Source organism: Oncorhynchus nerka, linkage group LG15, assembly GCF_034236695.1.
Source record: "Oncorhynchus nerka isolate Pitt River linkage group LG15, Oner_Uvic_2.0, whole genome shotgun sequence".
Taxonomy (NCBI): Eukaryota; Metazoa; Chordata; class Actinopteri; order Salmoniformes; family Salmonidae; genus Oncorhynchus; species Oncorhynchus nerka.
This window is the reverse complement of record NC_088410.1, coordinates 46611068-46621554: the sequence shown is the minus strand read 5'-3', so window position 1 is coordinate 46621554 and position 10487 is coordinate 46611068. Positions and strand designations below refer to the sequence as shown.

The 10487-nt window shown below is 42.9% G+C and overlaps 1 long non-coding RNA gene across 1 annotated transcript; it reads left to right on the top strand.

Annotated features, from left to right (window-relative positions):
- Nucleotides 1–2430: 2430 nt before the first annotated feature.
- On the top strand, nt 2431–4202 carry LOC115143620 (uncharacterized). Its single transcript, XR_003865667.2, has 3 exons — nt 2431–2505; nt 2828–3029; nt 3765–4202. It is a non-coding gene; the product is annotated as an uncharacterized LOC115143620 (long non-coding RNA).
- Nucleotides 4203–10487: the final 6285 nt, after the last annotated feature.

Genomic DNA, 10487 nt, shown 5'->3' with positions numbered 1-10487 from the left:
ATGTTACTGTCACGCCCTGACCATAATAGAGCCCGTTGGGTTCTCTATGGTGTTGTAGGTCAGGGCGTGACTAGGGGGTGTTCTAGTCGATTATTTCTATGTTTGGGTTTGAGTATGGTTCCCAATTAGAGGCAGCAGATTATCGTTGTCTCTATTTGGGGATCATACTTAGGGTGTCCCCCCTGTACCCACCTGCATTTGTGGGATATTGTTTTGTGAATGTGCATGTAGCACCACGTAGGTCACGTTTTGTTGATTGTTTATTGTTTTGTTGGAAGTTTCACTGTAAATAAAGATGGAACTCTAATCACGCTGCGCCTTGGTCCGTCCATTCTAACAACCGTGACAATTACAATGTGCAGGGATACTGGAGTGATAGAGGTAGATATGTATAGGGTTAAGGGGGAAAATAATATAAGATAAATAGAGTAGCAGCTTGTACTGTGTGTGAGCGGGTGTGTAAAGTCAGTATAAATGTATGTGCATATCATGTGTGAGTTAGCAAATGATGGAGTAAAAGGTCAATAAAGATAGTCTGTGTGGCTATTTTGTTAGCTATTTATCAGTTGCATTGCTTGGGGATAGAAGCTGTTCAAGAGCCTGTTGGGGTCAGACTTGATGCACTGGTTCCTCTTTCCGTGTAGCAGCAGATAAAATTGTTTATGGCTTGGGTGGTTGAAGTCAGTGTTAAACTGGGCTGTCCGCACAACCCTCTGTAGCGCCATGTGATTGAGGGTGGTGCTGTTGCCATACCAAGCAGTGATGCAGCCAGTCAATATGCTCTCAATGGTACACCTTTAGAACCTTTTGAGGATTTGAGGGCCCATGCCAAACTTTTTCAACCTCCTGAGGGGGAAGAGGCACTGTTGCGCCTTCTTCACGACTGCGTGTGTGTTTGGAAAATTTTAAGTCTTTAGTGATTTGGACACCGATGTACTTGAACCTGTCTACCTGCTCCACTGTCGCCCCATTGATGTGGATGGGGGAATGCTCTCCCCACTGTTTCCTGTAGTCCACATTCAGCTCCTTGGTCAGTGACTGGCAGATCACTGACCTCCCTGTAGGCTGACTCATCATCACCGGTGATCAGGCCTTACACCGTTCTGTTGTCAGCGAACTTGATGATGGCGTTGGAGTCGTGGGTGAACAGGGAGTACAGAAGGGGGCTAAGCACACACTCCTGTGGGTGCCCATCAAGAAGTCCAGGATTCAGTTGCAGAGGGAGTCTTGAGTCCTGAGCTTGGTGACGAGCTTGGAGGGGACAATGGTGTTGGTGCTGTAGTCAATAAACAGCATTCTCACATAGGTATTCCTCTTATCTAGGTAGATGAGGACATTGTGGAGAGCAATTGAGATTGTGTTGTCTAATGATCGATATGCAAATTGGAGTGGGTAAAAGGTGACTGGGATGGTGGAGTTAATGTGTGCCATAACCAGCCTCTCAAAGCACTTCATGATTACAAAAGTGAGTGCTACAGGGTGGTAGTCATTGTGGCATGAAGCCTTAAGAGTTCTTACTCTAAGACTGGTTGTACAGATCTTATTCAGTCAATTTACTTTTTTTGTTATGTTTTATCACTTCTAAACTCAGCAAAAAAAGAAACGTCCCTTTTTCGATTAGGAGGTTGGAGGGTCCATCATGCTCTGGGGCGGTGTGTCACAGCATCATCGGACTGAGCTTGTTGTCATTGCAGGCAATCTCAACGCTGTGCGTTACAGGGAAGACATCCTCCTCCCTCATCTGGTACCCTTTCTGCAGGCTCATCCTGACATGACCCTCCAGCATTACAATGCCATCAGCCATACTGCTCGTTCTGTGTGCGATTTCCTGCAAGACAGGGATGTCAGTGTTCTGCCATGACCAGCGAAGAGCCCGGATCTCAATCCCTTTGAGCACGTCTGGGACCTGTTGGATCGGAGGGTGAGGGCTAGGGCCATTCCCCCCAGTAATGTCCTGGAAATTGCAGGTGCTTTGGTGGAAGAGTGAGGTGACATCTAACAGCAAGAACTGGCAAATCTGGTGCAGTCCATGAGGAGGAGATGCACTGGAGTACTTAATGCAGCTGGTGGCCACACCAGATACTGACTGTTACTTTTGATTAAGACCCAGCCTTTGTTCAGTGACACATTATTCAATTTCTGTTAGTCATATGTCTGTGGAACCTGTTCAGTTTAAGTCTCTGGAATCTGGTTAGGTTCATATAAATACAAGTTTGCTGAAAATAAACGCAGTTGACAGTGAGAGGACTTTTATTTTTTTGCTGAGTTTATTTAGCCTGATGAATATGAGCATCTCCGAAGAGACCATAGAATTAACTGAATAGTGTGTGAGTGTAAGATTTTTCTTAGTATTTGTGATGTGCTAGTGTGCTTACTTTTGGTGTTTTATTTACAATGTACCATTATATTATTATGTCTTATTTGTGATAGCATCGATGGGATGATGAAGTTGGTGCTGATGAGAGTGGTGCTGATGAGACCTGGAGTCCCTCAAAGAAATCCCAGGTGAATGAAGATTATGATGAAGAGGAGTCTGACGAGATTTAAGATTCTGGGGACAGCAACTCAAAAATTGTACTCCTTTTCAAATACATGAACAATGGGATGGTTTCCAGTAGCACTTTTTTCAACATTCAGAACTCGTACTGAGTGGACTCAATAAAATTGTTGAAGAAAAGGGATGTGATCATTGACCGTCTGCAAACCAAAGACAGTGTTGTAGTCCTATGTAGGACTTAATTGTTTGGGTGCTTACAGTACACCACAATTATTTAACACGGATGTAATGGTTTTTTATTGATTACTTCAATGTCTCTTAAAATTTCAGCTGATGGCCGCATGGACTCGCCAGGATACTCTGGACAGTATATTGCACATACACTATATTGGAGAATGATTGCAGTGAAATCGACAAGAAGGAGACCCAGAGAAACTGTCACCATGGATTAGGACCATGGATCAACTGATTACAGAGATCCCGCTAAAATAGATCTGCACAGATGCACATTCTCAGATTTCTGCTTTAAGGAGTAAGTTTGGTTATGACCATGCACATCTAAAATGTTTATTTTGCAAGATTGAATCGTTTAGAAATATATACATCTCATATTTTATCAGCCCCAGCCAAATGGAAAATATAAACACAGTGGAATAAAGCACTGTCTCGATATGTGGCATGGTGTGAAGATGTTGCTCCACTGTTAGAATTGTTATCATATCTAAACATTGTACTGCTCCACTACCTGCTCCACTGTCGCCCCAAACTCTAGGGAGTTTTTCCTAGCCACCGTGCTTCTACACCTGCATTGCTTGCTGTTTGGGGTTTTAGGCTGGATTTCTGTACAGCACTTTGAGATATCAGCTGATGTACGAAGGGCTATATAAATACATTTGATTTGATTTGATATCTAAACAGCACAGATTAAAGGCCAAGCAGATCTCATCATGTGGTTGAAGGAGGTTGTCAACCACTTTTGGTTGTTCTGTAAAAGGGCAGACACATATGAGGAGTTTATTGTAAGTCATATTTATCAAATCAAATCAAATCAAATGTATTTATATAGCCCTTCGTACATATTTATCTTGTCTTAATTATTACTCTCATTTATGTATTATGGTTGAGTGATATTGTACTTACTGTATTGTGCTTTGCTGTGAGCAAGTACTTGTCCCTGAGTTTGTGCAATCATATCTACAGATTGTTAAATGGGGAATGACACAGATTATTGTTGACAAAATGCATGCATTACAATTGTATGTTTCAGGACCTGTGGCGAGGTGTTATTCACCATGTGGGGAATGAAAACACATGGACACTGGGACATTTCGAAAATGACTGCCTAGGGGACAACTTCACTAAGGAATGGATAAAAAAGGGTTAGGCTCATCAGGTATATTGGTCACAGAGGAGAGGGTTGGGAATCCTGGTATTAGGGTTATGTTTGACATGTACACATCCAAAGGAGGATTACACATTTGTTGATTTCATGATGCATTCATTATGACTTGTCTGTGTTCAAACTTTTTTTACAGATCAACAGCTGATTCGAACTGCTCGATTCGGTCTTATGTAGCAACATTTGAATTTTTTTACATTAGATAAAAGTAGAGACTCAGAGCTAGAAAATGGTATATCATACACTACAGTTGAGGAACAATGGGAAAGTGATTCTGCTTTGAAAGTTGATAAACTTGTAACCCCACTTTTGAAAAAATGGCGCTTGAATGTTTTGGTACACCTACTGGTGAGCTATTCTTTGTCTACACCCTTTCAGCATCATTCACACCCTCTTAAGCCTTATCCCCAACCATCTCTTTAAGGATTCACATGCATGACATCAGCAGCTTGGGGGTCCAAAATAGCATAACTGGTGTATTTTAACACCAATAATCACATCTGTTTAAAAATGAATTTAGTATATCTCAATCTAGCAAACCCGGCTACTAAAAGCTACTTTCTAAACAATGTTTTGGTTCGTTTCTAGCTTGTTAAGTTAGCTGGCTAGCCAGTTCAAATAATGACCATATCATATAGCTGACAACGTCTTTAGCTCATTTGTATTCATTATTACAGGAAAGGGAATTTCTGCCCCCCAAAATTAAAATGCCTCTCCTGTGACTTCACAGGCAGAAATGCCTTGTGGAACATGTTTCCTGAAACGAGTCACATATGGAGTCTTACCAGAACCGTATTCTGGTGTAGGCAAGCAAGCATTTTTCCTTTTCACCACCAGTCTATGAAGCCAAATCATTGCTGGCTGCACTAGATTACAACTTCCACAAGGACAGACCAGCCAGGCAGAACGTACATGGCACCAAGTCCCCACTCTATTAAGTCGATAGGTTAGAGAAGGAAGTTTAGAACAACATAACTTTTCAAGTATGCCCACGCACTTGTTCTCACTCACAAAATGGCTATGCCTATGTAAACAAATCCACACGTTTTAAAACGAAAGATAGAGTGTGCAAAGGGGGACTTTTGGCTTGTTGAGAAAGGGGGCGGAGGAGGGGCAGGGCAGGGGCGGTGGAAAGTTGTTTGAAAATAGCCTAACTGTTGTTGTAATTCGCCAAGCTTCCACAATGTGGAATCAGAGAGGTGCGGAGGGCTGCCTTAATCGACATCCACATCTTAAGGTGTTTACATGAGTAAAGCTATACTTGGCCTTCTGCCATAATCAAATGAATATTGAATTATTAGTGTGCATGTAAACATACTCATTGTAGACAACCTTTAAAGTCCTATTTCTGTGCAATGTCTGAAACAATGATTTGTTGCATATTATGCATGTTTATGGCAGAGAAACAAGGGAATTGTAAGTGGTGGTGTTTGCAACTACATCTGACTGTGAAAACAGGCGCCAATAAAATCCTCTAGGTACTTTAAGAGGTTCTCAGTCATGCTTTGCACAAAGTCAGCCAGAGTAAAATAAAACCCCATATACTTAATGAGCACTTACGTTACAAAATAATGACAGAGTAATTGCAGGGAAAGCTGCAATAGGTGTTCAAAATGTTTTCCCTCAGACTGTTTGAATTACCCAGCACACTGTGTCCTGAAATGTGCTCTTTTTCCACAGAAAGGAGCCAAAACTTTAAAAAAGGTCAGTCATTATTCTCTCCTGTTGTTCCGGTCATCACTAGTTACCAGAGCCACAAAGTCAGAAGCCCGTCTACTTGACTAATCAGATGAGGGAGTGTGATTATGTGTATTCTGGTTTCTGGAGAAACGCCTCATTTTCTAAATGGCAAGTTTGAAGTAAAATAACTAAATACATTCGGGATCAATAATGTCACTAGAATTCATGACATTGAGAAAGGACAAAAATATGAGTTATCTTTTCTTTTTTGGGATTCCATGCGGGATTCCGAACATTGTTAGTTTCTCTACAAGCCTCAGTAATATAGAATATTATTGAACTTCAAAAAAGAAGAACGCAGTTGGGAGAGTAAAAAGTCTCCCATTCAGGGGACGTATATTTGTCCTGTTTTCACTGCATGTGTATATCAAACTGTATTCCTATCATGTAATAATGTTTATAAAAGTACCATGTATGTAAAATGTATGAATAATCTACATGTAACAAAATCTGTAAAAAGTAAAACAAAGTTACTTTTGTCCTCCGAAGAGGAGGGTGGATGAGGCAGTGAAATAAATACAAATAAGGAGTATGTAAGTGGGGTTAGAAAAAAAGTGATGTAATCAACGGCCAATGTTTACTTTTTTAATTGGGACTATAACAGTCTATTACAAATCAATCTGAGTACTTTTGTCAGTATTTCAAGCTGAAGGAAGCATGGTTTGAAGGTATTGGTATCATCATTGATGATGTTCTGTCTCCCCCAGTCTGATTGGTCTTGTCTACTCTGTTCTAAGGAGGCTTGTGGCCATTGTAGAGGGAAACAAAAGATATGCGTGTTCCTGAGAGTCTTATCTTTCAGCGATGGAATCATAATATTTTGTAACTTAAACTGTTCTAAAGATAGAGCTACTGGAGGTTACTGAAGTAACCTCGGTTCTATGAACCAAGTGTGAGTTTAGCTTTTTTTATTTCAGAGTTTCTCCCGACCTCTTTTTCAAATGAGGGGTCGCGGGGTCGCGACCCATAGTTTCGTAAATGCTGCCTCACAATGAGGTCTTGAAAAGACAAAAAAAATGTTGTGGGAGGTTTTTCTGCCTTGTTCAACCAATCCAGTAAATGTGGAGGAGTTAAGATGTAGTATTGCCTTGTTAACTTCCAAAAGTGTAAGTTGTGTCACAGGCTCTCTTTCCATTTCCCCTGAAAACCAGAACATCCGATTGTTGGGGACTCAGCAGAGGCTACTAGTAATGGGTTCTGGTCTTTGGTGAGATTAGCCCCTTATTGGGTGGAGGGTTCCATGTGACGTTGTTGAGACGACGAATATCCTACTTGATGAGAGTTTCAATGCTAAGACAAAGAGGGCTGCTAGCACACGTGGTGTTGTGGTGCTATAACATATCACAGAAGACCAAACAAGTAAGATGATAGAAAGACCCAGCAAGATGATACCAATCAATACATTTCTCAATCTGAAAGCTGCAATATGTCATTTTCTATGTTCAAAAGCACCAATAAGTCGCTAGTGGTCATCCAATGTGATATAACATTAACAATATTACACCTCTATCATGCTTGAGAACCACTGCATTCATTAGCTTTCATTTTCCCTGTCGGGTCCGATTTCCCCATCAGATTTTGTGCAACACGTAAAGAGTGATGTGTTTTCTCGACGGTGAGTTGGGCAGTGCCACTGTTCAAGGATATTCTAACGGGTAGTGGTAAGATATCTAGCTAGTTGAGCCCATGTCCACACTTGGCTTTCGGATATCTAGCTAGCTGAGCCCATGTCCACACTTGGCTAGCGGAGACCTAGCTTACAGACATGGCAGATGTGAGGGGCAAATGACCTGACCTAGCAGTAGCTACTGTACTCCTTCATCTAAGCCAAAGAAACAGAGACATTTGGAGAGCAGACAGGCGAAAAGGGAAAGTGATAGAGCCCTTGCTAAGGCACGAGTAAACCTTGGATTTGCGTTTACACAGTGGAGAGAACTAAAAGAGTTGAAGGGAGTCAAAATTGACCCAGAGTTAAATTTTTTCTGCTGTAAAGGTAAGACATTGCTAGCTAGATAATATATCACCAGAAAATAAATGGGATGAACTGAAAGCACATATATCCTACCAAACGGGACATTAAAAACTATAATATCTTATGGTTCACCGAGTCGTGGCTGAACGACAGAATTAAGAACATACAGCTGGCGGGTTATAAACTCTATCGTCAAGACAGAACAGCAGTGTCTGGTAAGACATGGGTCGGGGGCCTATGCATTTATGTAAACAACAGCTGGTGCATGATATCTAAGGAAGTCTCAAGGTTTTGCTCACCTGAGGTAGAGTATCTCATGATAAACTGTAGCCCACACTATCTACCAAGAGAGTTTTCATCTGTATTTTTTTTGTAGCTGTCTACATTCCACCACAGAGCGAGGTTGGCACTAAAACCGCACTAAAACGCTCATCCAGAGGCAGCGCTCCTAGTGGCCGGGGACATTAATGCAGGGTAACTTAAATCAGTTTTACCAAATTTCTATCAGCATGTTAATTGTGCAACCAGCGGGAAAGAAATTCTAGACCACCTTTCCTACACACACAGAGACGCGTACAAAGCTCTCCCTCGCCCTCCATTTGGCAAATCTGATCATAACTCTATCCTCCCGATTCCTGCTTACAAGCAAAAATTAAAGCAGGAAGAACCTGTGACTCGGTCTATAAAAAAGTGGTCAGATAAAGCAGATGCTAAGCTACAGGACTGTTTTGCTAGCACAGACTGGAATATGTTCCGGGATTCTTCCGATGGCATTGAGGAGTACACCACATCAGTCACTGGCTTTATCAACAAGTGCATCGAGGACGTTGTCCCCACAGTGACTGTACGTACATACCCCAACTAGAAGCCATTACAGGTAACATTCACACTGAGCTAAAGGGTAGAGCTGCCGCTTTCAAGCAGTGGGACTCTAATCCGAAAGTTTATAAGAAATCCCGCTATGCCCTCTGATGAACCATCAAACAGGCAAAGCGTCAATAAAGGACTAAGATCAAATCGTACTACACCGGCTCGGATGCTTGTCAGATTTGGCAGGGCTTGCAAACTATTACAGACTACAAAGGGAAGCACAGCTGAGGGCTGCCCAGTGACACGAGCCTACCAGACGAGCGAAATAACTTCTATGCTCGCTTCGAGGCAAGTAACACTGAAACATGGATGAGAGCACCAGCTGTTCCGGATGACTGTGTCATCACGCTCCCCGCAGCCGATGTGAGTAAGACCTTTAAACAGGTCAACATTCACAAAGCCGCTGGGCCAGACGGATTACCAGGAGCATGCGCTGACCAACTGGCAAGTGTCTTCACTGACATTTTCAACCTCTCCCTGTCTGAGTCTGTAATACCAACATGTTTCAAGCAGACCACCATAGTCCCTGTACTGAAGAACACTAAGGTAACCTGCCTAAATGACTAACGACCCGTAGCACTCATGTCTGTAGCCATGAAGTGCTTTGAAAGGCTCACATCAACACCATTGTGTTTTCCCACCTGGACATCAACACCATTGTGTTGATGGCTCACATCAACACCATTATCCCAGAAACCCTAGACCCACTCCAATTTGCATACCGCACCAACAGATCCACAGATGATGCAATCTCTATTGCACTCCACACTTCCCTTTCCCACCTGGACAAAAGGACCACCTATGTGAGAATGTTATTCATTGACTACAGCTCAGCATTCAACACCATATGGCCCTCGTAGCTCATCACTAAGCTAAGGACCATGGGACTAAACACCTCCCTCTGCAACTGAATCCTGGACTTCCTGACGGCCAACCCCAGGTGGTAATCGTAGGTAACAACACATCCACCATGCTGATCCTCAACACGGGGGCCCCTCAGGGGTGCATGCTCAGTCCCCTCCTGTACTCCCTGTTCACTCATGACTGCATGGCCAGGCACAACTCCAACACCATCATTAAGTTTGCTATTGACCCAACAGTGGTAGGCCTGATCACCGACAACAATGAGACAGCCTATAGGGAGGAGGTCAGAGACCTAACCATGTGGTGCAAGGACAGCAACCTCTACCTCAACGTGGTCAAGACTAAGGAGATGATTGTGGAATACAGGAAAAGGAGGACCGAGCATGTCCCCATTCTCATCGACGGGGCTGTAGTGGAGCAGGTTGAAAGCTTCAAGTTCCTTGGCATCCATATCACCAACAAACTAACATGGTCAAGCACACAAAGACAGTCGTGAAGAGGGCACAACACAACCTATTCCACCTCAGGAGACTGAAATGATTTGTCATTGGTCCTCAGATCCTCAAAGGGTTTTACAGCTGCACCATTGAAAGCATGGTTGCATCACTGCCTGGTATGGCAACTGCCCAGCCTCCGACCGCAAGGCACTACAGAGGGTAGTGCGTACGGCCCAGTACATCACTGGGGTCAAACTTCCTGCCATCCAGGATCTCTATACTAGGTGGTGTCAGAGGAAGGCCCTAAGAATTGTCAAAGACCACAGTCACCCTAGTCATAGACTGTTCTCTCTGCTACCACACGGCAAGCAGTAACAGAGAGCCACGTCTAGGTCCAAGAGGCTTCTAAACAGCTTCTTCCCCCAAGCCACAAGACTCCTGAACAGCTAATCAAATGGCTACCCAGACTATTTGCACCCCCTCTTATGCTGCTGCTACTCTCTGTTATCATCTATGCATAGCCACTGGGCTAGGACAACTTCCGGTGAAACTGGAGGGCGTGCAATTCAAGTAAATATTCATAAAAATGATGGATATTAAACATGTAGGTACATACAAGTGTCTTATATCGGTTGAAAGCTTAAATTCTTGTTTATCTAACTGGACTGTCCGATTTACAGTAGCTATTACAGCGAAAGCATGCCATGC